Below are 23,119 nucleotides of genomic sequence, written 5' to 3'. Positions count from 1 at the left end.
ATAAAAGATCCCATAATAATGAACTACATAAATACACAAAACCCTACAATTATAGATATAATATTCCTTGCAAGTTGCAGTCTGTGTTGAGAATGAGATGAATGAACAATTTGTTACGCTTATGCGAAGCTTAGGAGCTATTGTCATAAAAGGAATACGTAATATAATTATATACGCTTAATATATGGATATAAAGCGTACAAGTGGAAACGAATTTTGAACCAAATTATTGAGTTTCAATTTATAAGACTCAGTAACATTGTCTATTACGAATTATACATTACTAGGATAAGGGTTTAACTATGAACATTATTAACCAAATTACAATCCTTTATTTTGTGGTAAGGCATACTTTAGTCAAACTATTGGATATGATAAGTAACACTATTTCTCTCAAATTGACAAAAGTCTTTTGTATTTTGCACAACTAAACATTTATTCTATTTTTTTACATATTTCATATTTAAGAACTCTACCTGAAGCTTCTGTCAGAGCTTAGTAAATCAATCAAGAATATCATTAAATATAACACACAATATTAAACAAATAGCCCTTACAATATAAAACTATTACAAGCTCGTACAGTTATTTTATCGTAACTATGCATGCCGTGCAAATTGTGCACTGATTTTTCTAGTTTAGCACTAGGACCTGTTCTTATGCTTGATTACAGATCTGATCTTATTATCAATAATTTAAAATCTACCAGTATTGTGGAAATATATTGATATTGACATTATTATACCAGGATAAAATAAAAGAGGTTTTGCATTTGTACACACAATAAAATTCTTATTTTCTAATGTGTAATTAAAGTCAGATTTCATTTAATTAAATTTAGGCAGTAGATATTATTCAGCAATAAATATAATATACATAGAAGTATGTTAAATAAAAATTGTTATTGTGATGTTCCTTGAGGTAATTTGTGAAGCAATTGAATGCGACATAAAATAGACGGAATGCAAATATCAACTAGACTATACTAAATACACTTATGAATTAACTTGAACATTTTTAAACACATCATTCAATCCAATTACTAAGACGTAATCTGATTAATACTAAATAAACTTTAACATGCAGAAAGCCACAGATATTAATATTTTCTTTCTAGAATTGTTGTATTAATATTTAAATTTCGATCTTTCGTTTTAGCAAACTACGTTTGAATTCTATACATTGGGAACATACACAGATGGTAAAATATTCTTTTTCAATTTTTCGAACTTCATTTTGTTTCTATGTAAATCGGAAAATGTCAGTAGTAACGTTGCATAATTTACAGATTTAGTTATTCCTCACTTCCTATTTATTTATGCAGTAACCGTAAAAACTGAATAACATATCAACATGATTACCTCACTATATTAAATACATTACTAAAACTTAGTGGGATGAAAGTTACGTCGAGGACAAGTATGTCTTGTGAAGGAATGAAAGCAAATAGGTCACGAAGTAATTACAAAAATATTGTACCAAGCTTTATGAAGCAGAAGTACTTTCCCTTCAAGGGAGGAGAACATTTATTTTGAATTTTGATTTCGGGAACGAATGTTAAAATCTCGAAATCTGTTGAAGCAATGATAGTTTTCGAGTTCACTCCAATATTAACGAAACACTTGTTCAATACTACGAGACTCCGAATTTAATTTTTCGTCAGTTTAGAAAATTGTCCTAACAGCCGATGAAAACATGTGGTCCATAGCATTATTTTGTAAAATATTTTCATATCCAGTGATAATAGCGTATCATACGTATATAATTACATGAAAAATCAATAAGGGAAGAATAGCAATCAACTGCAGCAGAAATGCGTCTCATATTTTAAGCTAAGAAGAAAATAGTTTTAAAAAAATTATCCTTGTAACTTCTGTGAAAACAGCAATGTCTTATTAAACCAGTGTTAAATATAATCGAATATTTGGGTCTATATTGAATGGTTTCTATCAGTGCTAGTTTATATCCTTAAATTATCAATGCACATAACGTATCTCTCGGGTGTTTTAATATTTTAATCTGTATTATTTTTAAGCACATCTGGTTACATAGTCTTTTTTATCTATTATTAGGTTCAGAGATATAAAGAGTAGTATAGTTTATACCTCTTTTATTCTTTAGAGATACTTTTTAAACGCCAGAATCAGTACTAGATTCGACAAACATCTTTGTTTCAATGTTTCTCATGAATAACTAATTTGGCATCAGAAACCACCACAGCCCAAACGATTAATCTTCTGTGTCAGGGCGAGTTAAATGTATATACAGAACATTTTTACCATAAATTTATATGAATGCATATGCAGAAATTACATACACCTATTTTGATGTATCTGTGCGAACGAATTTTTCGGTCAACATTTTTACAAAATAATACTCTTCAAAATCACGTAATAAATTTATGTTACCACACCCTTGGAGTATATAGGGATTAATTTTTCAATCACAATTTTATATAATAATGTTGCGTTCTTAAAAACACTAAATCTCAAACTCATGTTAGTTGTATATTAAAATGTTTCGTAAATTTAAATGTCGTATATCAGAGCAAGAAACAATTAATAGAACATTAACGTTAAAATATTTTAACGTCCTAATACAAGCATTAGTTTGAGAATATGTTTACATAAAATTTGGAGATATATAATATCAATTATATTTTTAAAGAACTCAGTCCGTTGGTAAGTGTTTAATAGAAATGGATACTCAAAAATTTAAAATAGTAATTAAAAAAACAATATTGAAATTACTTGTAATACTAAATTACTTGTGATTTTAAATACTAACAGCTCAATTTTTCAATAGAGAACTTTTACAAAATTAATTCTTGTAAGTTTATTTCCAAACACGCTAATTTGTGCATTTTGAATTTTTACTCTTTGATATTTTTTACACATAATATAATATATATTGAGAAACACGTTTGAAGAAATATACGTTTGAGTCTCAAAAACAATTACTAATATAAATTTTTAACAATTCCAAAATGTGATGGCTAAAATATTCTGGTATCCAAAATCTACGATGATTACACCAACGAGCATATGTTCAATTGAAACAAAATTGACACTTTACTGAACCATATATGCTGTAGAAAAGCCTCATCTAAACATAAATTAGGTTAATAAAAGACCACGTGATGAATAGTTTTTACAATTGTTTGCCCGCGGAATGGGATATATATATATATCATATCTAGAAAACATTTAACATATTTTGTATTTTGGTAAGTCTTAAATCAAAGTAGTAGCCGTATGTACGCCTCTAAATTTTAATCACGGACAATCAATAAACCTGCGTCATGTGAAAAGAAAATGGACTCCTTCATTCATCCATATAATTGTATAACGTGTTGAACACTCACCAAATAACATAAATTAGGTCAATTACCGACCTCTTCGCGAAGATGTTGCACTAGTACCATTTGAAGTTTGTTTTACCCACTGAATGTAATAAGTTGATTCTTTAGAGTGGTGTATACTTCTGTTGTATTTTGTATCCAATAAAACGCTTTTTTTAACAATTCTCAAGTTCAATTCTGTTTTCATGAACATTTTCCAAATTTAGAAAATTACATGAACGTGCCCATGTCTCACAAAAGAGAATATTCCCTTATACTGTAATATATAACCATATATATCATAATAAAAGAAGAGAAACGCCTATAAATTTCGAATCATCTAGAATTTTATAAAGATAAAGGAGGACGAGATAAAGGACACAAATACATGAGAATTTGTAAAGGAAAACCTTTACCAAATTGTGTTTTCCTGTGAAGTTCTAAATTTAAGGGTGAATCTATATATTCCACCAAAATTTGTATATAGTGCGTCCGCACAAGCGTGACGTAAAAGGGACGGATACCCTCGTATTCTGACATAAGAGCGTATAAAATAATGACACGTCAAAGAGGAAAAAAATAGGATGGAAAACTCTTAGCATTGAAGGTATAGCAATTTTTTACCTATTAATAGGAACAAAACTTACATCTGAAATTTAGTGGAAATAGAGATTACCAATTTTTCGTTTTTGACAATTGCCAAATTTAAGGAGTGTTACTGGAAACCCGTCTTAAAATTTCAGTGCTACATCAATTTATTCATAGCTTCTAAAAGATAATAGACCCCTGTAATATCATGTAAGTTAATATTAAGTCATTTTCGGAAAATAAAATAGATAAGAATCCTGAGAAATTTATATTTTTGGCCTTTTTATCTATGAAAGAGAACGAGAGGTATACCCATTTACAGTGATACTACAAAAAAGTTCAAAGTTTTAAGGAATGTGATTCTATGTACTCCTTCCAAAATATACTGGTGGTCCCATGTAACACCTCTAAAATTTAGAACTTGTTGCGCTATCTACTTCTTGACTTGGGTCCGGCACTAGGAAACATGATCAATCCAGGGAACCACGGGCACAAATTTAGGTCAAATGTTTAAACTACCCAGGGTTACTCGCATGCTAATTATTAAAATACAACACGTCAATTGATTCGTTTGTTTATTAGTACCATGGAAATGATACGCTAAACTTTTACTATAATATATATATCAAAATCTAAGTATATCCTCGTACGTCTTTATATTATTTAAAACATATAAAATAACGACAACAATCAGTTCTTATTTACAGCCCGGGTAACAAATATAAAAATCACCATCCTCAACTTAAGAAACCTTTCGATTTTTTTCTCGTTACGAAAGTACATTTTTATCTTTAGTGATTTCAAGAAGTATATGATTATTTATTCAACTAATGATTGTTTCGTTTTTCATACATCACTTACTGTTTCAATAACTACTACATTAAAAATTTTATACTTGAAAATATTTTATGCAACGCTAAATAAATAGTTTGCGTATGGCGGGTTATGGTTTCCGCGTATAGTTTCCGAATATACCTGTTCGCATAGTGTGGGTGCTCTATTGCTTACTCAATCTTCTCACTTGGTACGCGATGTGGTCAAAGTGGTGCAATATATATACAGTTAGTAATAGGTAGTAAGTACAGAATTGACTTAAGATATTTTTACTAGAAACAAGCGATATTGATTTCATAATATAAAAATCACCCATCGAGAAAACGTCTATAATTTAGTGTTAAAAATAAGATCGATAGTAACACTAGCAACGCAAATTCGTTATAGCACTTAACATGCTTTAAAATTTGATTTTGTTCATAAAAAAACATTTCTCAGTGTCACACAAGTTTCATTGTTTACTACTTTTATACAATGCATTGTTTACAATTTTAACAAGGAAGAAAGCATTTTCTCAACAAAAATGTAATGTTGTGTTTTATACAATGTCTGGAGACACTGCTTAGCACACAGCTCAGGTGTAAGAAAACTAATAATAACTTCTATATATATTTTCTCATTTTATTTCCCCGAAGTTATTAAATCACTAGGGTTCTATTTTCGTCATGTCTATTTGCGTTATGGTTTTCAGGAACCTCTTACGACGTTCATATTTTGCACCAGTGTTCCTCGTTGTTCTTCGTAGTCATCCAATTTAGATAAGTTATCACTTTAATAAATTACAGCAGACTAGTTTCCGAAATACATTCACATTGCTTTATATACATAAATGTTGTAATGCTCTCTAAGATTAATAATTAATTGTATATAGTAGTTTCCTTATGGTATGATGCGTTTGTGAATTAGCTTGGAATGTACTGTTTACAATGTTAAATATAAAACGTTGAAGATAACGTATTTTAGAGTATTATTTTGTAAGCAATTAATTAATATATCTGGAAGAAGAAATTATATATAGTATGTGATAATTCACCGAGACCAATTTTTGTTCAGTATGTTGTGTAGATATGTAGAACTTTAAGAACATAATGATTATTTTAGGTGATTTTACCAGGGATCATATAAATGTTAACATTTAAAACACTAACGTTAAGTATTCCATTTTTTTGTAATCTATGAAATAAAATTATCAATATGCAGTAATTGGAATTTGACGGAGAAGTGCATGTTCAATAACTTGGCATATGGCTTTTACAATAAAACACGACAAGCCGAATATTTGAAATCTGTTTGCATAGTTTTCCAAACTTTCTAATTTCTCTCTCGCAATAATTGTTACATTTCAAATCACACGTTAAGAACAGCTTCAAACACTACATGCAGAACGTGCAATATGGGATATGGGCTTGGCTTCCAAACACAAGAATACTAGCAACTGTATTTAATTATTGCCAACTAAAATTAGTATATTAACAGAGACATTGCTTGTTTTCAATTAGTAAATTTACTTAAATCTTGGAAAATTTTCAGCAAACAGAAGACATTATTTATAGCTAATAATACGCAACATACAAATGTATTATTTTTCTTATAGATTTCTTTAATAATTTCAGATTATAAAATTACTCCTCATACTCGTATATATAACGGATCGGATGCATATCTAGGTAAGTTCATGTTTTGTACAAATTTTGTTTGTGTTCAATTTTTATAATAATATTCAATCTTAATGTCTATATATTTATTCTTACCCCTACACACAATTATCCATATATAGTTGTGTTACATGTTATAAATTTTTGCATTAGTTCTCTATTATGATAGTGTATCAGATATTTACTAGTAATATCTGCTACATTATACAATTTTGGAGATAAGTCCTGATTTTACTGTAATCAATCTCTTTCAATAAACATGAAGACTTAAGAAATTAATCCCTTCACACATTATGTATGTTTAGATACACTTTAGAAAAAAATTTGTTATTTTTCGTATCTAACATCAATTTTTATTCATTCACAAGCATCAAGTAGTATATTTATGAATATCAATCATATTAGAATAACTTAGATTATACGGCACTGCTTTATTAGGAAATTCATATATAATTTTACTGTTATCAACGGACTCGCTTTAATGCACATAAACTGCTACACAATTTTCAATTCAGATATGTGAATGCTTGATTACAGCAATTTTAAATTCGCTTAAATAATTGAAAGCAGCCATCTTTGTGAAAAGAAAAAATGAAAAATCGAGTTGTTGCACTGTACATAAAACATGTTTGAACATATATATGATATAGGCAGTATTAGTGTTCTAGACTTCTCCAGGTTCTATGTAATATGTGAGTAAAGTCTTCTTAGAGGAGCCTTATAAGACCTGCTACCTATTTAATAACATGCGTACGTTTGTAATTTATTTATTTGAGATGCAATGTATATGGGAAATTAGTTTCTAGAACTGTTGTTTTTTCCAGATACATGTGTCTGAGAAAAATCACAACATATTATATAGAAAGGTATTTATCCGTATCGAGAAAATAAGTTCCGTTACTATACCTGCATCGAATTATGTATAAAGTTTATAACTATATAAAAATGTACTTTATTTGTCTTATTAAACACGCAATAACTAGAATTATTTTATTGGAAAATGTCGGTAAAATTTGTGTTGGTATTAGTTATTACACAATATACATTTACTCAAGTTTAACAGAAGATACGTTTGCTAAAAGTTACGCAAGCCGAAGTAGTAAAACCATCTCAATCATTTCAGTTTTCAATATTGGCATCTCTAAAGTTTGAACACTGCACATAGGGAAAATAGGTTTTCTCAAATTAGTATAAAATTCCCGAAATAGGTTGCATTGTTACCCTAATATGTTTATAAAATTGCAGAACGGTAAGGACGAACTAACTTTTTAATACAATATTAAACCCAATACATAAAATAAACTACATAGACACAAAAAGTATTCTTAAACGGATTTACCTATTCAAAAAATATAATTCGGATCAAAAATTCTAGTTCTATTCTATCACAAAGTTCTAAGATATATGTTTTCGATTTCAGTATTGATAACTATATAAGGAAGCAGTAGTCGATAGCAAGAAGTATATTTTTCATACGAATTTAGAGTTGCAAAAGTAGGTTCTATACCTGCTCTCAACTTCCTTATAATGGCAAAATGTATACAAATATATAAAGCTTACTGCTTACATTCGATTACTTAAGAGCTTATGAGAGAATATACAATTTCTTATGAATTAAATGTCTGAAGTACAGCTACCCTTTCCGACTTTACTCTCTCGGAAAAGGCCAGTGTATTAACGTTCAAATATTATAATTAAATCTTATGAATTATGAAAATGTGAAAAAACATCCGTGTAATTGAGAATAATGTAACAATTTTAGAATATGTTCTCATAAATTTCCTAAATGATTTGGTTCTCTTGTTACCTGAACGCGCCATATACTAAACTAACTCTAAATTCAAAAAAAGACTCATCACTTGTTTAACGTTTTTCTCACCCACTCTGTACGTTGAGTACTTATTTAATATAATTGAGAAGCTTGTTTACAATCTCCACTTAAGTCTTTTTTTTTGTTTTTTTTTTTTTGTAATTTTACAGATCAAGCGGAAAATCAGTATCGCTCTTGTTCTACATTTAATGAAACATATTTGAATGATATCTTTTATGAATGATGGTACACAACAACATGCAAAATTTTAAGAAATATCTCGTTTTAGGTTCATGCCTAAATGGTGGGAAATGTTTAATTTCCGTCCAGAAACCACTTAAGTCATATGTTCTATTCAGAAAAAATCAAGTACTGTTCAACAATTACACTCTACTATCATTATATCTTGTAAAACGTATAAAATAATAATAATAATAATAATAATAATAATAATAATAATAATAATAATAATAATAATAATAATAATAATAATAATAATAACAATAACAATAATAATAATAATAATAATAATAATAATAATTTATATTTAATTATACTATGTGCATATTTACACTGACATGTAAGATTAATATGATTTGTGTGTATTTAATCAATTTTTTATTTATTTTAGTTCTAACAAGGGAAACTATCCAAGTGTAACTCTGACTTCGAGTCGAGAATATGGCCGTTGGATACCTTGTCACAAAAGAAAACACGAAAAGGGATACATCCTCTATCTCAACCGTTGCGAAGATATAAGCATGAAAAGTTAGGAATTGTGCTCCGTACTATACATTACAAAGTCAGATTCCGGGTCAGAGTTACACTTGGATAGGTTCCCTTGTAAGATTTATATTTTAAACTTTCATTTTTTGTATACTTTTATATTGATTATATTTTATTATTTCTTTACCCAGTTTCCTTAATATCTTGATCGCTTCCTTCCCTTCTCATCCTTCACAGTGTTTAGTAATCAAATTTCCTTTTTGCAATAAAGGTGTATTTTCTTCAGCCTCTCCTAATAAGAAGGTAGTAGTCTCTTGTTTACACGGTATATACGTTTCATTAAATACCTTCTTACTGGTTATTAACTCTTACAATAACTAACTGCTTACAACGAAATTCTAAACAATAGATTTATTCTCGGTCTAAATCTAAAAATAAACACCAATAAGAGAAATGGAAACAATGAATATCACACTTTCAAAGCAGATAAATAATACGGACATGACGAGTGGACTTTGGAATTAATGACTTAGACCTTTTAATGACTTAGACGCATTTCGCGGGAAAATATTTGATTTTTTACATTTAATTTCAAGACGATTTACATGAATTTCGAGAGTCAGGCATGTATAACTAGTTCTAACACCCAAATAAAGCGTAAAAACAGAAACTTAAAAAACAGTAACTTGGTGGTGGTGTTGGGAAACAAGCTTTTCAATTACTACTTTATGCTTTCGCTAAATCTTCGTATTTTCTAACCTGCAAAACGGACGATTTTTTAACAGCATTTACAATTTTTCATAGTGGCCTGTGCATATTGTGTTCCCAGCGTGGTATATAATACTAAGACAGTTGTTTTTACCAGATCTCTAATACTAATAATAAATAAAAAGTAATAAAAAATACTTACAATTCGACCTGTTTTTGAGCAAAACATCTTTCTTCATTCACAAATATTCGAGCCACATGGTGGAATCGTTCATCATAAACGAAATATAATATTCTTTTGTCATAGTAGTTCTATTATCTCAATCTATTTTTGATACTGTATGATTTCCTACCTATATTAAGCATATGATTTCAAATGGATCTATCACATCACGTATTATTATTAGGGCGTGCCGAGCTTGGTCACTAATATAGTGTTTCTCTAATTATGATATTATATACAAATGAAGTTCTATGATAATTTAATGCGATTATTACATTTATCCAAAATGAAATAACTATAATGAGCAAATCATAATTGACAGGAAATATTAGAATATAGTATGCTTTATTGCACAAAACCGAAATAGAACGTTTACACAGGTGTAAATAATAAAACTAAACAAATGTTTTGCAGTTAACGGAAACTTTGATGAAATTTATATTTAATTATATTGTAGATAAACTACAAAAATTACAACTTCAAAAACTGAGAACTAGCTCTCCTTTGTAAGCTATTTAGAATAAATATTGCTTTTGAAACCGTTTTGCCTACCTTGCCTAAAATTCCAGAGAAAATATCATATTGGAGTCAATAATTAGTCCCCCTTCTTAATTAGTACTGACTTCAGTGATCCCAGGCTACAAAAATGTCATTTACTTTTCACGCCGGAAAGCTAAACAAAAAATATTTTGTCCATGCTTTATGTTGACTAATTCTTTGTATTCGAGTATAGCATATCTCGCCATCGAGGACTTATGAAACTAACGTACACCCAAACGTGGAATCAGAACCACAAGAACTGCTATCGAGTATGGTACAAAGATCCGTACATTAACCATTGAATCCCGTGAAGCGATGAGAAACTATTCATAACTATTCGATGTAGAACATGGAGGAAATACGCTCAATATAACTTAAGTATATAACATCTCAGAAGGAAGTTACAGCCTGCTAAACTTCCTTCATATAATGTTAATCATGTCCAGGAAATTGTTAATTCCCATCTTCCAACGATTTCATATTTATTAATTATACGTTGTTACGAAAATGAATGTTGTTTCGTCATGTTGCTTCGTATATTATATAAAACAAATAGATTACTGAAACGTTTTATTGTAACTATACCTCAATCCTACATTTGTGTTGCGAGAATAATTAGTTAGCAATATATTTCATCAAGTGTAAGAAAATTACATAACCATTAAAAATATTAATTCCGTCATATCCTGTGGACTGGAAAAGGCGATAATGCTGATGTGAGATAGAGGAAATCATAAAGATGTAGCCTGGAACAATTGTAAGACATGGAACTATGACCTTAAATAATACAGAATTCCTTCCATCAGTTGTGTAAGCTGTGTTATCGACTAAAATCAAATTTGTATTTTACACAGTACTTAAATATTATATTTTTTAAAAAATACCTAGTTGAAATTAGATTAACTCTTTACTTAGTTTTATTAAGGATTTTATATTTAATATTTTAACTTCACGCTTTTTCGTGTAGAACGCACTTAGATTTTCAATTTATTGAGGTATATAAATTTACCAGACTGATTTACTACACTAAGAAAAATCGAGCAGCAAATTTTCGTGAAACAATTTTGTTAGGTGTTTTCTAATACTGTCAACAAAATAACTGATACAGCTAACTGTACAACAGCCAACTTGTATTATACATGCAGCCAAACACAAATGGTAAAAAGGGTTTTCATAAACGGAACTAAATCTAGAGTACGAGATACTAAAACTATAGTAACAATAAATGAAAAAATTGGTGAAACGCCAACAAAATAAGTCCGACTTCAGTTACTATTCTATTTCGTGAACTGTCCACCAAATATGAACAGTTAAAGGCACCAAATCTTAATTAGAGGATTGTGACTAGGCAATTATAGTTGCTCTAATTATACATTCAGGGGAAAGTATATTCACTGAATGTCTTGTTTGCTGTTACTGAAATAAAATGTTAATTGGTACTGAACGCAAGCTAGTAACTGTTAATAGATAGTTCTGATAACACTGCGTTAATATAAACTGCTATTTAATGTAAACAAACAGAAGATGAAAAATTGAATGGTGCGAACGTATTTTCTAGAACCTGGATGATCCGTACATGAAGTATAAAAAATTTCGTTAGAAACAATAATACTAAATAACACAGAGTGAAATGTTTTCGAGAGAATAAATGCTTTAGGTATATAGGTTATTATTTCTTTTGTTAAATATAGGAAAATATATCCTAGGTTAATATCTACTATTGCAACTATTACTAATCGATACTACTAATCGATATCTACTACTAATCACAAAATATAGCTGAGCATGCGAAACGGGTTACAAGACCTGCAGACCTCGTTGTTTTTGCCCATATCACAATTTACATACAACGTGCTCTGTTCTGGAGTCATAAAATGAGTTTCGGGAGATACTAAATACCATCCATATCCTATATAACTGGTCCATTTAATATATCTAACAGGACAATATCTCATTCTACATAGGTAAACTTCAAGGAGGTCATCTGAACTAATTGTTCAAAATTCCAATTATGTTACCATTTGCGTATAAATACAACTTTCCCTTATATGACATAAAAACTGCATTGCAAGAAGCACAAACCAATCAGTGCTAGTTTGTCAATTAAAACTCGAATGATATTCAACCAAGTCAGTGCAGGGCTAAGGAGACGGATTCGTTTGAAGGAGCGCAGATGCGTCCGAACTGAGCAGGCGAGTCAGAGATGGTGGGTGTAAGCATATGTAGGGGTAGTGGAAAGAAGTAGTGATTATCAGCGACACGATTATGAATAGCTCTTGTGAAAGTTTCATAGGAGGACTGTAACAGTATCATTGTCAACATAAAATACATGCAAAGTATTGGAGTTTACGTATAAAATTTTCAACATTTGGTATTCTACACCAGCAGCCATAAATCTAGTTTATTTTTGATGGAGATTTACTGTACCTATCCACGGATATGTACAATATACAAAACAAAGTTGTAAGAATATTGTAATAGATTACTGTGTAAGTAACGGAAGTAGTTATGTTCTTTCATATGTTGTATTCCACAAAAACATACATACATTCATTGCATATATATATATATATATATATATATATATATATATATATATATATATATATATATATATATATATATATATATATATATATATATTTCTTTTCCGTAAATGGGCGCGATGTATCTTAAACAGTCATGTTTGGGGTATGGACTTTCATTCCTTTGTCCAGATTCACCTTAGGAGGGCTCAAGTGTACCTAACTTTAGAAGCACTATTATACAACAACACTAAGGAACTTGTGCAAGGTGACCTTCTAAAGCACGAAATATAAGTAACGTATGAGGGTAGGCAGGCAGGATCGTAGCGGGGCATACGTCTGAAAGGAGCATGCTCGTCTGTGACGAAGGAATGAATAGAAATGAAATCTTTAAGATTTTGTCCCACGATTATGCCGGCTAGGCTAAAGGAGACAGTGAGGATTAAAAATGAATGAAGTAATGGAATGAAGACAGTGTGAGGAAATGGGAGAAAATTGTCTATCACAAAGCTCACTTGGCGCGAACTGAAATTGAACCAATAATCTCAAGCTCTAGTTGTGAACGCTTTATCACTAAGCTATCGCGGCCGCAGTCTGTGACGAAGAGTTTGCGCTAAAAGTAAGATTATACAAGAAAACACGTGATATAAAAAAATCACGTCAGTTAGATCATTTGTAATGCTTTCATAATTCTAAGCTACTTTACAATACATATGAAAATGAAACTCTAAAGTTTGACCATCCACGATTTTAGTCTTTAGGCTGAGAGAAATGATGATTAAAGCAAGTAAATGGTGATAGAATAATTGGTGAAATGAGACTGTGCGAGAAAACGAGAGTACCGCGAGAAAACATATGAGCACGATTTACTTACTTGGCCGTGGATACGGAATTATAAAAAAAGTAAAAACAAATCCGTTTGCTTTGCACAATAGGTTAAATATCTACGTGTATGAGTGAATGCATGCCTATAATTAGTATGTATGGGAAGTTTCTTGCATTTTATTAGTGTGATTGTATATTTTCGTGACCTTCATTGTAGTTTAGTGTCATCTACAGCGTAATATGTGTTTCATTTATATATATATATATATATATATATATATATATATATATATATATGTGTGTGTGTGTGTGTGTGTGTGTGTGAACATTGGCATGTTGCCTTCAGGAAGTAGTGCCTACTGTTTAAACTGGGAGTCAACGTACATTTTAGAAGTTAAAAGAATATGCTATATCGCTTGAGACATAAATGTCCTTGAATGAAATCATGTTTATGAGATAAGCATTCCGGGACATATGCATTACTCGGAGAATAACCTTAAGTAATCCATGAGCTACATATTATAAATAGTGTGAGTAAAATGATAAATAATTTGGTATTCTTATAACTAATTGTAAGTGAATCTCCTCGTAAACACAAATTGCTGTTCCTCTTAGGTTGTTTACTACATTGCATGTACGTTTACTTTCAATCTTGGGTCATGAGATTTGAAGTGATAAATCGAAACGTCAGGAATTAATTTCGCACTGCATGATATACAATGTTATTCAACTAGAATATTCAAACTCTGGGCAAATTGAAAGCACAAGTACGTGTATAAGAAGACATAGAAACGTATGTCAGTTTTTTTTATGGAAATATGATGTCCAGTGTAGATGCATAAAAATGTGTCATACATTTGGCCATTAAACGTTATCCTATTTTAAAATCTATTCCGGTAGTTTTCGTCTAGAAATGGTCGTTGCGTGATGTGTATATACTTTGGTTATATTGAGTTATTACGTGGTTCCGTGTTTGTTTCTGGTGTTCGTTAGTAATTTTCTTTCTTTCTCCACCGCTTTTTAGTACTACACTCCTTCAGTTTGTGACTGATATGTACAGGGTGTAGCAGAGGAAACGCATATTCTTTAAACCGCTATTACTCGGCGACAAGTACGAATATTGGGTTTGAGCTACATTGTCCCACAAATAACACCGATGTCTTAATGTTTAGAACAGATCAACTAGGATCTCACTAAATTAACATTATTATTATTATTTGATACTTCTGTTTTCTGGAGAGGACAACGTTGATTATGTATATGAGAGAACAGTTAGTTGCATAACCCGTAGCACCTGTTGGCGATTGTGCAAAGTTTCTATCGAAGTGGCAACATTGGAAGAATTATCTTGTCACTAATATATCTCCAGATGTCCACTTACATATGTTTCTTCATAGTTAAGGCTCTGATATTCATAGTGTGTATGTTCTGCCACGTTAGTATACGTTTGTCAATCCATTCAAAACAAAGCACTTTAATATTGTTTGCAAACTGAAAGTTATAATTGTTAATTTTTGATTTTTAGTTTATAAAAACTCATGTTTGTTAACACAGTTTCAGTTTTTTTAAATGCCTAATTTTGAAACCTGACAAGACCACGAGTTTATTGGTTGATCTGGCAACGTTGCATTTCACGTCTCGTCCTGCTCTGGAGTCAGAGTATCACAAAGGAGTTACTAGAAGGCAACGTGTGCACAAAGTTTTCTTTCCATTGTTTGTTGGATGTTTACGTCCATTGAATGTTTAGTGTTGCGTTTCCGCAACGTCAGCGGAAAGGGAGTACTGAAGTACATAAAAAAAACCATCACTGATTTTTTTTTTATTTCTGGATTTCGGTTTGCCAGTGGTTAGTTTTCTTATTATGCTGATTAAATAGAACTGTAAAATAGCTCAACGTCATATTTCTCTAAGTTCATTTTCGTTTCTCAGACGCAGATAATGATGATGAAATTGTAATATTACCTTCTGAAACTGCAGAAATATGTGATGAAGAAAAAGGGGATGATTATGACATTAACGATGATAATCTTCCGCGTGACGTGTCAGCTCTGCTTCAGATAGACGCAGACGACATGGATGGGACTCAACTTTCTACGTCAAATGAAAACCCGAAACCTCGTTCATCTTGTGCTAACAAGAGGAAGAGAACAACTTGTGCAGCACCAGTTTTCAAGTAGGCGCAACAAGACGTTCATTATTCGTCTAATCCTGTAAATCGACTGCAGCAGCGTGTCTCAAATATGCAAATACAACTAATTGACAATAATTGCCTCAAAGTGTTAACATGCTTTCGCTAAGAAAATCTATGACCTTTTGAAGAACAAAGCAATTTATATGCAACTCAAAGCAATATACATGAAATTAGAGCAACCAAGGAGATGACGAAGGGATTCATTGGTTTTCTGCTATTTATTGGGTACCATTCACTTCCGCAAGCAGAAATGTACTGGTCATCGACAATGATGTGTCAGTTGTTCTTGTACGACAAGCTATGAGTAGGAACACATATCGAAATATAAAAAAGACCTGCACTTATCCGACAACACTCAGATGGAGAACTCGGATAAAATTTACCAAGTTCTGAAGTACCTGCAATTTCTGAATAGCAAGTTTATTCGCTTCGGTATATTTCGGTATAACCTAAGCATAGATGAGCAAATGATTCCATACGGTGGAAGCCACTCCGCTAAGATGTTGATGAAAGTTAAACCTGTAAAGGTTGGATAAAAATGTTGGTGTATGACTCCACATGAACGGTGCCTCTATGATTTTGAAATATATGATCCTTGATCTGTATGATCTTCAAATTCTGTACATTGAAAACAATATCGGTGGAAAATGGGTTAAGAAACTATTTAGATTATACACAAGTAAAGTAAGAGATTTATTCGTATGCTCTGAGTAGTAAGTCGAACCCTCGACCACTTCTTACCGTCTTCGATGGTCTGAACACAAATTATACGCCGTAGTGAAGACAGTGGCAACTACAACAAACGACCAGCAATATAATAGGTAGTACATCCAACGATTGTTCACAAGCAGCGTGTCGAAGAAGTGTTGATATGTGGAGAGACGTGTCAAAACAATTCATTTACAATCTGAACAAGTGTAACAATGCGCGTTAATTTATTCGTTACAGTTCGGGTAACAAATTAACATATATTCGACTCCCTGGTTGTGGGGTATACTGTGATCGTAAAACACTGCATCGTAATTGTATTGCTTTTCTTTGTTCTGTTTGCCAGTTTTCATTTCTCAATATCATGTTTTGCCAATCATTAAAGGATCTTTGAAACAATTGAAGACTATCGTATTGCTCCGATTTTACGAGAAGACCCGGTAATTTTAGTGAGCATAGTATTTGTTCTCTCTTACGTTTACAAACTTATACTATTCTAGATGTTTCATCTTCCAATAACAAATATAAGAACAACAAATACTATTATTAATACAGAAATGTGTGTTGTAAGATTGACATAATTAAGATAGTAATTTGTGCAAAGGAGATGCCGTCTTCTAATGCCGATATACTACTTTGTAACAGCATTTCTACTAGTCTCGAAAACGTGAAAATCCTCGAACATTAAGGGAATATGTTAATGTCTGGAAAAGCTAGGGAAGTTTCCAAAGCTAGTTCAGAACGTTTTAACTAATTGTAGACTGATATTGGAAAATATTCACGCAATAACGTTTATAGCCAGAATACAAAAACTAAAAAATAAAATAAATAAATAACATATTGCAAATTCATGTTCTGTCGTTGATTTTGACCTGGAGACGCACACTCATAAAGTGCCAGTTATTTTTCTTACAGTACAGTAATATTTATTCTTCGTTCCTAAGAGGCAACAGTGATTCACAAATAAAATTATTTCTGTTAATTGGTCACATACTGTATTTCTGATACTGTATCAATGTTATCTGGCATTGTGAAGGGTTTCTACTGGTCAGGAAATTCACGGTAAACGCAATGAAAATGGTGCAGGTGAGGGAAACTCTGGGAAAACACTGGAAATTAGAGAAAGTGAGGGACAATTTATAAAATATGCTTTTTAACAATAATTGTACGTCAATTTCAGCTTAGCCAACCATAATGATCACAGTATGGGACATTGCTTAGATTTGTATCATAAGTAAGTGGAATATACGTATAAGCAATTGATTACTATTTGTCTCTATACAATAAATGTTCTCATATAAATATTCACCGTTACTTATTCCATATTTATATATCAGTCTCTACGACACCTATCATGCAAATCATTAAATTTCCTGCCAAAGGTCAGGGAAAGTCAGGGAAAGTCAGGGAAATAGATTTCTGCAGATCAGTAGGAACCCTGTTGTGTTTCTAAATAAGAATACTGTTCGGAATTTTAATGTGTTTAGCATGTAATATTTTCCTGACTTCGTTTGTAACTCTGTGACTCGGTGAGAAGTTAATTAATTGTTGCCTTTTCTACAGCTAAAAAGAAAGTTTCCCATTTGATTGATTGATTGATTTTACGTTTTCCGTCCCGTTCATCAGCGAGGCTATATGAGACGTGGATCTACTGATTAACGTGGAATCTGAACCACATGAGCTCCCGCCTTGAATTGAACCCAGGTCTTTCGCGCCAAAGATGCGTAAGCTAACCGCTTAGGCACGATTATATAAGGACTGTATACTCCGTTGCACGGAACAAAAACTAGATGGATAAAGTAAACAGCGCCTATGGGACTACATTGATCTCGCCAAAGGTTAGTACCGAGTGACCGATATTTATGATGTTTCAAGTTTGAGGACGAAACATTGCAGTTTATTTCTGATTAAAATATGGTTTACTTTTCTCCCTCTCTCTAACTTAATGTTTCAATTCATGCATTTGCAGCGCACTTAACAAAGATTGTCAGATGTTATTATAGGTACTCCGCTTCTATCTGCCACCAGAAAATCTCGACGGAAATAAAAATACTTACTATCTTTGAAAGTTATAAACAAATGAATCTAACACATGTGGAGTATAATTTATGCAAGTCATATTGAAACTGTTATTATTTGTGAAATTGCTAAGCGGAATTAAATATGCAAAATGTATTGTACAACTATGTAAAGAGTTTTGAAACAAATACAAATCGTGAAAATAATAGAATGGCATTAAACAACACACCTGTAATATTAAGCGCGCAACCCTCCACAAACTGAACCTCCTTATCTGAGAAATTATATACTTTTCAAGTACCTTGTTAAAGTGGGGTGCAAATAGAACAAATAATATTGGATATCGGAACATGGCACATTTCTTTTTTTCCTGCAGAAGGCCAGTACAAGGATGGAACTTGTCCAAAAGAGTGCATAAACTTCACTTCAATATCATTTTCCTCTTCATCATTAGTTAATGATAACCAAAATCCAATGGTTATAGTAAACACGTACAAGATGCGAATTAGTGATGATGTCCACCATGCTCATTTGAGAAAATGTATTTTCTTCAGCAAAATGAAAAACAAAAGTGAAATGTGAATCAGCACTTATTCGCTTTGTCTCAGTCGAGGTTTAGCATAGAGGAGAGAACGGATGATATGACTGTTTTCCAGGAATTGTTTTTTTCCAGCAGAAAAGCGATTTTGTAGTTTTTTGTGTGTATCTATGAGGGTTTCTTTTTTCAACAAGCTCAAATTTATATGTTCAACAGGATCTACAGAAGGTAAAAACTTTTTCTATCATATTTAAAAAATCAGAGCACCTTTGAAGGCTTCCTTTAGTAAGCAGACGTTTAATTGTTCCACCAATGCCATCACATGAGGATTTACAATGGTTTGTAAATCCTCATGTGATTTCCCCAAATGCACTTAAGAAGAAATTTTCATAATGGTAGCACAAGTTCATGAAGTTTTTACAATTCTTTTACTGCGCAGCACAATCATGAAAAAAGTTATTTTTTTCAGTCTCATAAACAAATGCGACATTGTGTTCCCAGTCATCTGATATCACACAAAATAGAAACAGACAGGTCTTCAGCTCCATTAAGAAATATATATGCACAGGTAGGGCACAGGTATCGGTAGAGCAGTGATATACTTGAATTTCGTCTGGAATTATGTAGAAATAATTTTCACTAAAGTCCAGCAGAACTAGGGCTGTCTTTGCACTCGCTGTCCTTGAAGGAATGTGACAATGGATTAGAAATAAATGAATGTGGCACAAGCTTTTGAAGCTTCCGTATCAAAATTGCAATATACTCCTCCAGTATGACAGTACTCAGCTTTTCTCTTGTCTTTTTGTAACAACATACATTTTGAAACCATTTCAGACGGTAACTTTTACGTTACCTTTTGCTATACAACGTTTGGATTATGACAATGTGAAATTCTTAACTGTTTAAAGAGCTTTCTCTTTCACATATACACGTTTAGGCAACGTATCATTTACTTTGCATCATTATTCACAACTTGTATAACCCTTGTTCACAACAAACTTCAGAAACATTTCTTTCCTTTGACGTTTTCTTTCTCATATTTACAATTGGTATTTAACCAGCACATACAACGAACAAATTAACTTCAGTGTATATTGTACAACAATGTATTTTCGACGAACTTTCCATGTTGATAAGTATTTTAAGTTCGGTCTTTGACCTATCAACAGCAATGTATTACTAACAACGTGCTGACGGTGTACCTCGGTATATGTATATTGAATTAACATTCGCCATTGTGCATTATTATGCTACTATTGCAATTAGTTTAAGTTTCATTGACATCGAGATCTGTCGGATGGTAAGACGGGTTGATTTGACCTAGAATCATCCAAAATTTATTTCTTTCTTCCTATATATAACTAAATACACGGCATACGGAACGTGGAAGTTCAATGCCGCGTTCACAAAACTCTCTACTGACTTCTATCCTTAGCTAACTATATCCAGTTTCTACTTTGGACTCCAATCTTTGCGAGATCTATCTTAATATTGTCCTCCCGTCTGTGCCAAGGTTTTCCTAATGGTCGTTTTCCGATTGGTCTTCGGGTCATTTTCTTCCATTCCAGCTACATGACCCGCCCACCTAAGGTTCCTAGACTTGACGACCCTAACAATGTTGGGTAAACCATATAAGTTATGTTGTTCCTCGTTATGAAATTCCCGCCATTCACCATTCCTGTTCCTCTTGGGTCCGAATATTCGTCTCAGGATCTTGTTCTCAAATACTTTCAGTCTATGTTCTTCCCTCAGAGTAAGTGACCATGTTTCGCAGCCATACAGAACAACAAGCATGATTATCGTTTTGTATATTTTAAGTTTCAAATTCTTCGACAGAATTCGCGACGAGAAGAGATTTTCAACCGAATAGTAACACGAATTCCCTGTTTTTAGTCGACATTTAATTTCTCCGTGAATATGATTTTTCTCTGTTAATATTGATCCTAGATATTTGAAACTATCCACTTTATGAAAAGTATTATTTAATATTTTAACGCATCCACAATTTGCTGTATTCCGGTCCCGACGCACTTCGATGCATTTAGTTTTCTCTACATTTACTTCTAAACCCATGTCCCTGCAAGCGTTTAATAAGATCTCTGCATTTCTTTCTATTGTTCTCATATCATCCCCTATTAAATTTACATCATCAGCATATGCCATAACCTGGTGCATACCGTTCAACTCTAGGCCCTGGTTGCTATCTTTGATTTTCCTTATAGCATATTCCAGAACGATATTAAATAATAATGGCGACAAAACAACTCCTTGTTTAAGGCCATTTTCGACGTGAGAGCTCGTGGACAAAAGTTTTCCTACCCGGACTTTACTTTGGGATTGATTTAAACATATCTTAATTAATTTAATTCGCTTTCTCGGTATTTCAAGTTCTGTAAGAAAGTTGTATATATATATATATATATATATATATATATATATATATATATATATATATATATATATATATATATATATATATATATATATATATCTTTATATATATATATATATATATATATATATATATATATATATATATATATATATATATATATATATATATATATATATATATATATATATATATATATATATATAAATCCAGAAACAACCTTTTAATTTCGAAACGACTTGATGACAGATAACAAAACTTTGGATTGGATAATTGGGGCGGGGATGCAGTTGATGGTGAAATTAGGCATCATGGCGCCATTGTGAAATGCGTTATTCTATATTGATTTATAATCAGTACTTTGAATTTACCTTTAATCAGTAATGATATTTTGTGAAGTACGCTTTACAGGCGTTATCCTACAAGATTTGCTCTATAAGTTCCCCATTGTGAGAAACACATAATGAAAACGTTTCTGACAGTTCTAATGGACACGTAATAACACTTCCAGCTTCGTAGAATTCCAAGTGTGCCTTACCTGTTGTTTGAGGTATCGGAGATCTGTGACTGTCTTGATGAGCCTTGTTACATCATCATCTAACAAGACAAATCAAAACCCATTCCATGATACAATATGCAATGTTGTTCATAATCTTTCATTACTGATTAACTTTAGGTATCAAATCACGTAAGAAACGCATTTCTTGTGTATATCTTGGCTCAAATCATGTGTTGCATGATTCCTTACCATTGGAAATCATAAACATGAATTCAAAATAACGAATGTCAATATGACCGCCATGATGTCACATTGCGCCAACTGGCACGCCCCTGCCTCCGTTTCCCACATCCAAATGTTTGTCTTCGTCAGTTCGTTTCAAAGCTACATGGTTAATGCGGCATTTGTGCCTCACACTTTCTAAGTGCCTAGGCCTTTCCTAGGTTAGGTAGCCATATGCGTATTGTACCGTTTTCCAATGAAGCCTGTCTCACTTTTCGAGATTTGTGGCAGTATTTACATTGAAACACTGTTTTGTTTTCCTTCCAGATGGAGAAGAGTCATCGAATCTTGCTGCCTTCCTGATCGCTCCCGATCTGCTGTCACTGTTATCGATCAAGGGATAAAAGAAACCCATCCACCCCAGCAAATAGAGGGGCAGTCTGATAAAATGTCCAAAACAGAACAATTAGCATTCGGTAGTGTTGTATGACAGTGATGCAAACATCACATTTAAAAGCTTTAGATTGTTCATAAACAAGCCAATAATATGTATGATTTAATTCAAATTTGCTCTTATTTTGCATGTAATTTCTTTTGTTCCCTCTCTCGTCTCATTATATTATTGTTGGGTGTTTAGTTGTAAGGATGGGGCTATTGAGATAGTACTTCAGATTCAGTGCAGTAACAGCCTTCTGCACTGTCTGATAAAACCTCTTCCAAATTATAAGATGCGATAGTGAAACTTATGTTCCAGCAGTCTCCAGTCTTCCCTGAAG

At 31.9% G+C, this 23,119-nt stretch overlaps 1 long non-coding RNA gene across 1 annotated transcript; it reads left to right on the top strand.

Annotated features, from left to right (window-relative positions):
• Nucleotides 1-268: 268 nt before the first annotated feature.
• On the top strand, nt 269-22,878 carry LOC145665889 (uncharacterized). Its single transcript, XR_014127677.1, has 4 exons — nt 269-341; nt 1,159-1,201; nt 6,376-6,429; nt 22,671-22,878. It is a non-coding gene; the product is annotated as an uncharacterized LOC145665889 (long non-coding RNA).
• The last annotated feature ends 241 nt before the right edge of the window (nt 22,879-23,119 follow it).

This window comes from Thermobia domestica, chromosome 1 (assembly GCF_964235325.1).
Source record: "Thermobia domestica chromosome 1, izTheDome1.hap1.1, whole genome shotgun sequence".
Taxonomy (NCBI): Eukaryota; Metazoa; Arthropoda; class Insecta; order Zygentoma; family Lepismatidae; genus Thermobia; species Thermobia domestica.
The sequence above is the reverse complement of the archived record's forward strand: the minus strand, read 5'-3'. Positions and strand labels throughout refer to the sequence as shown.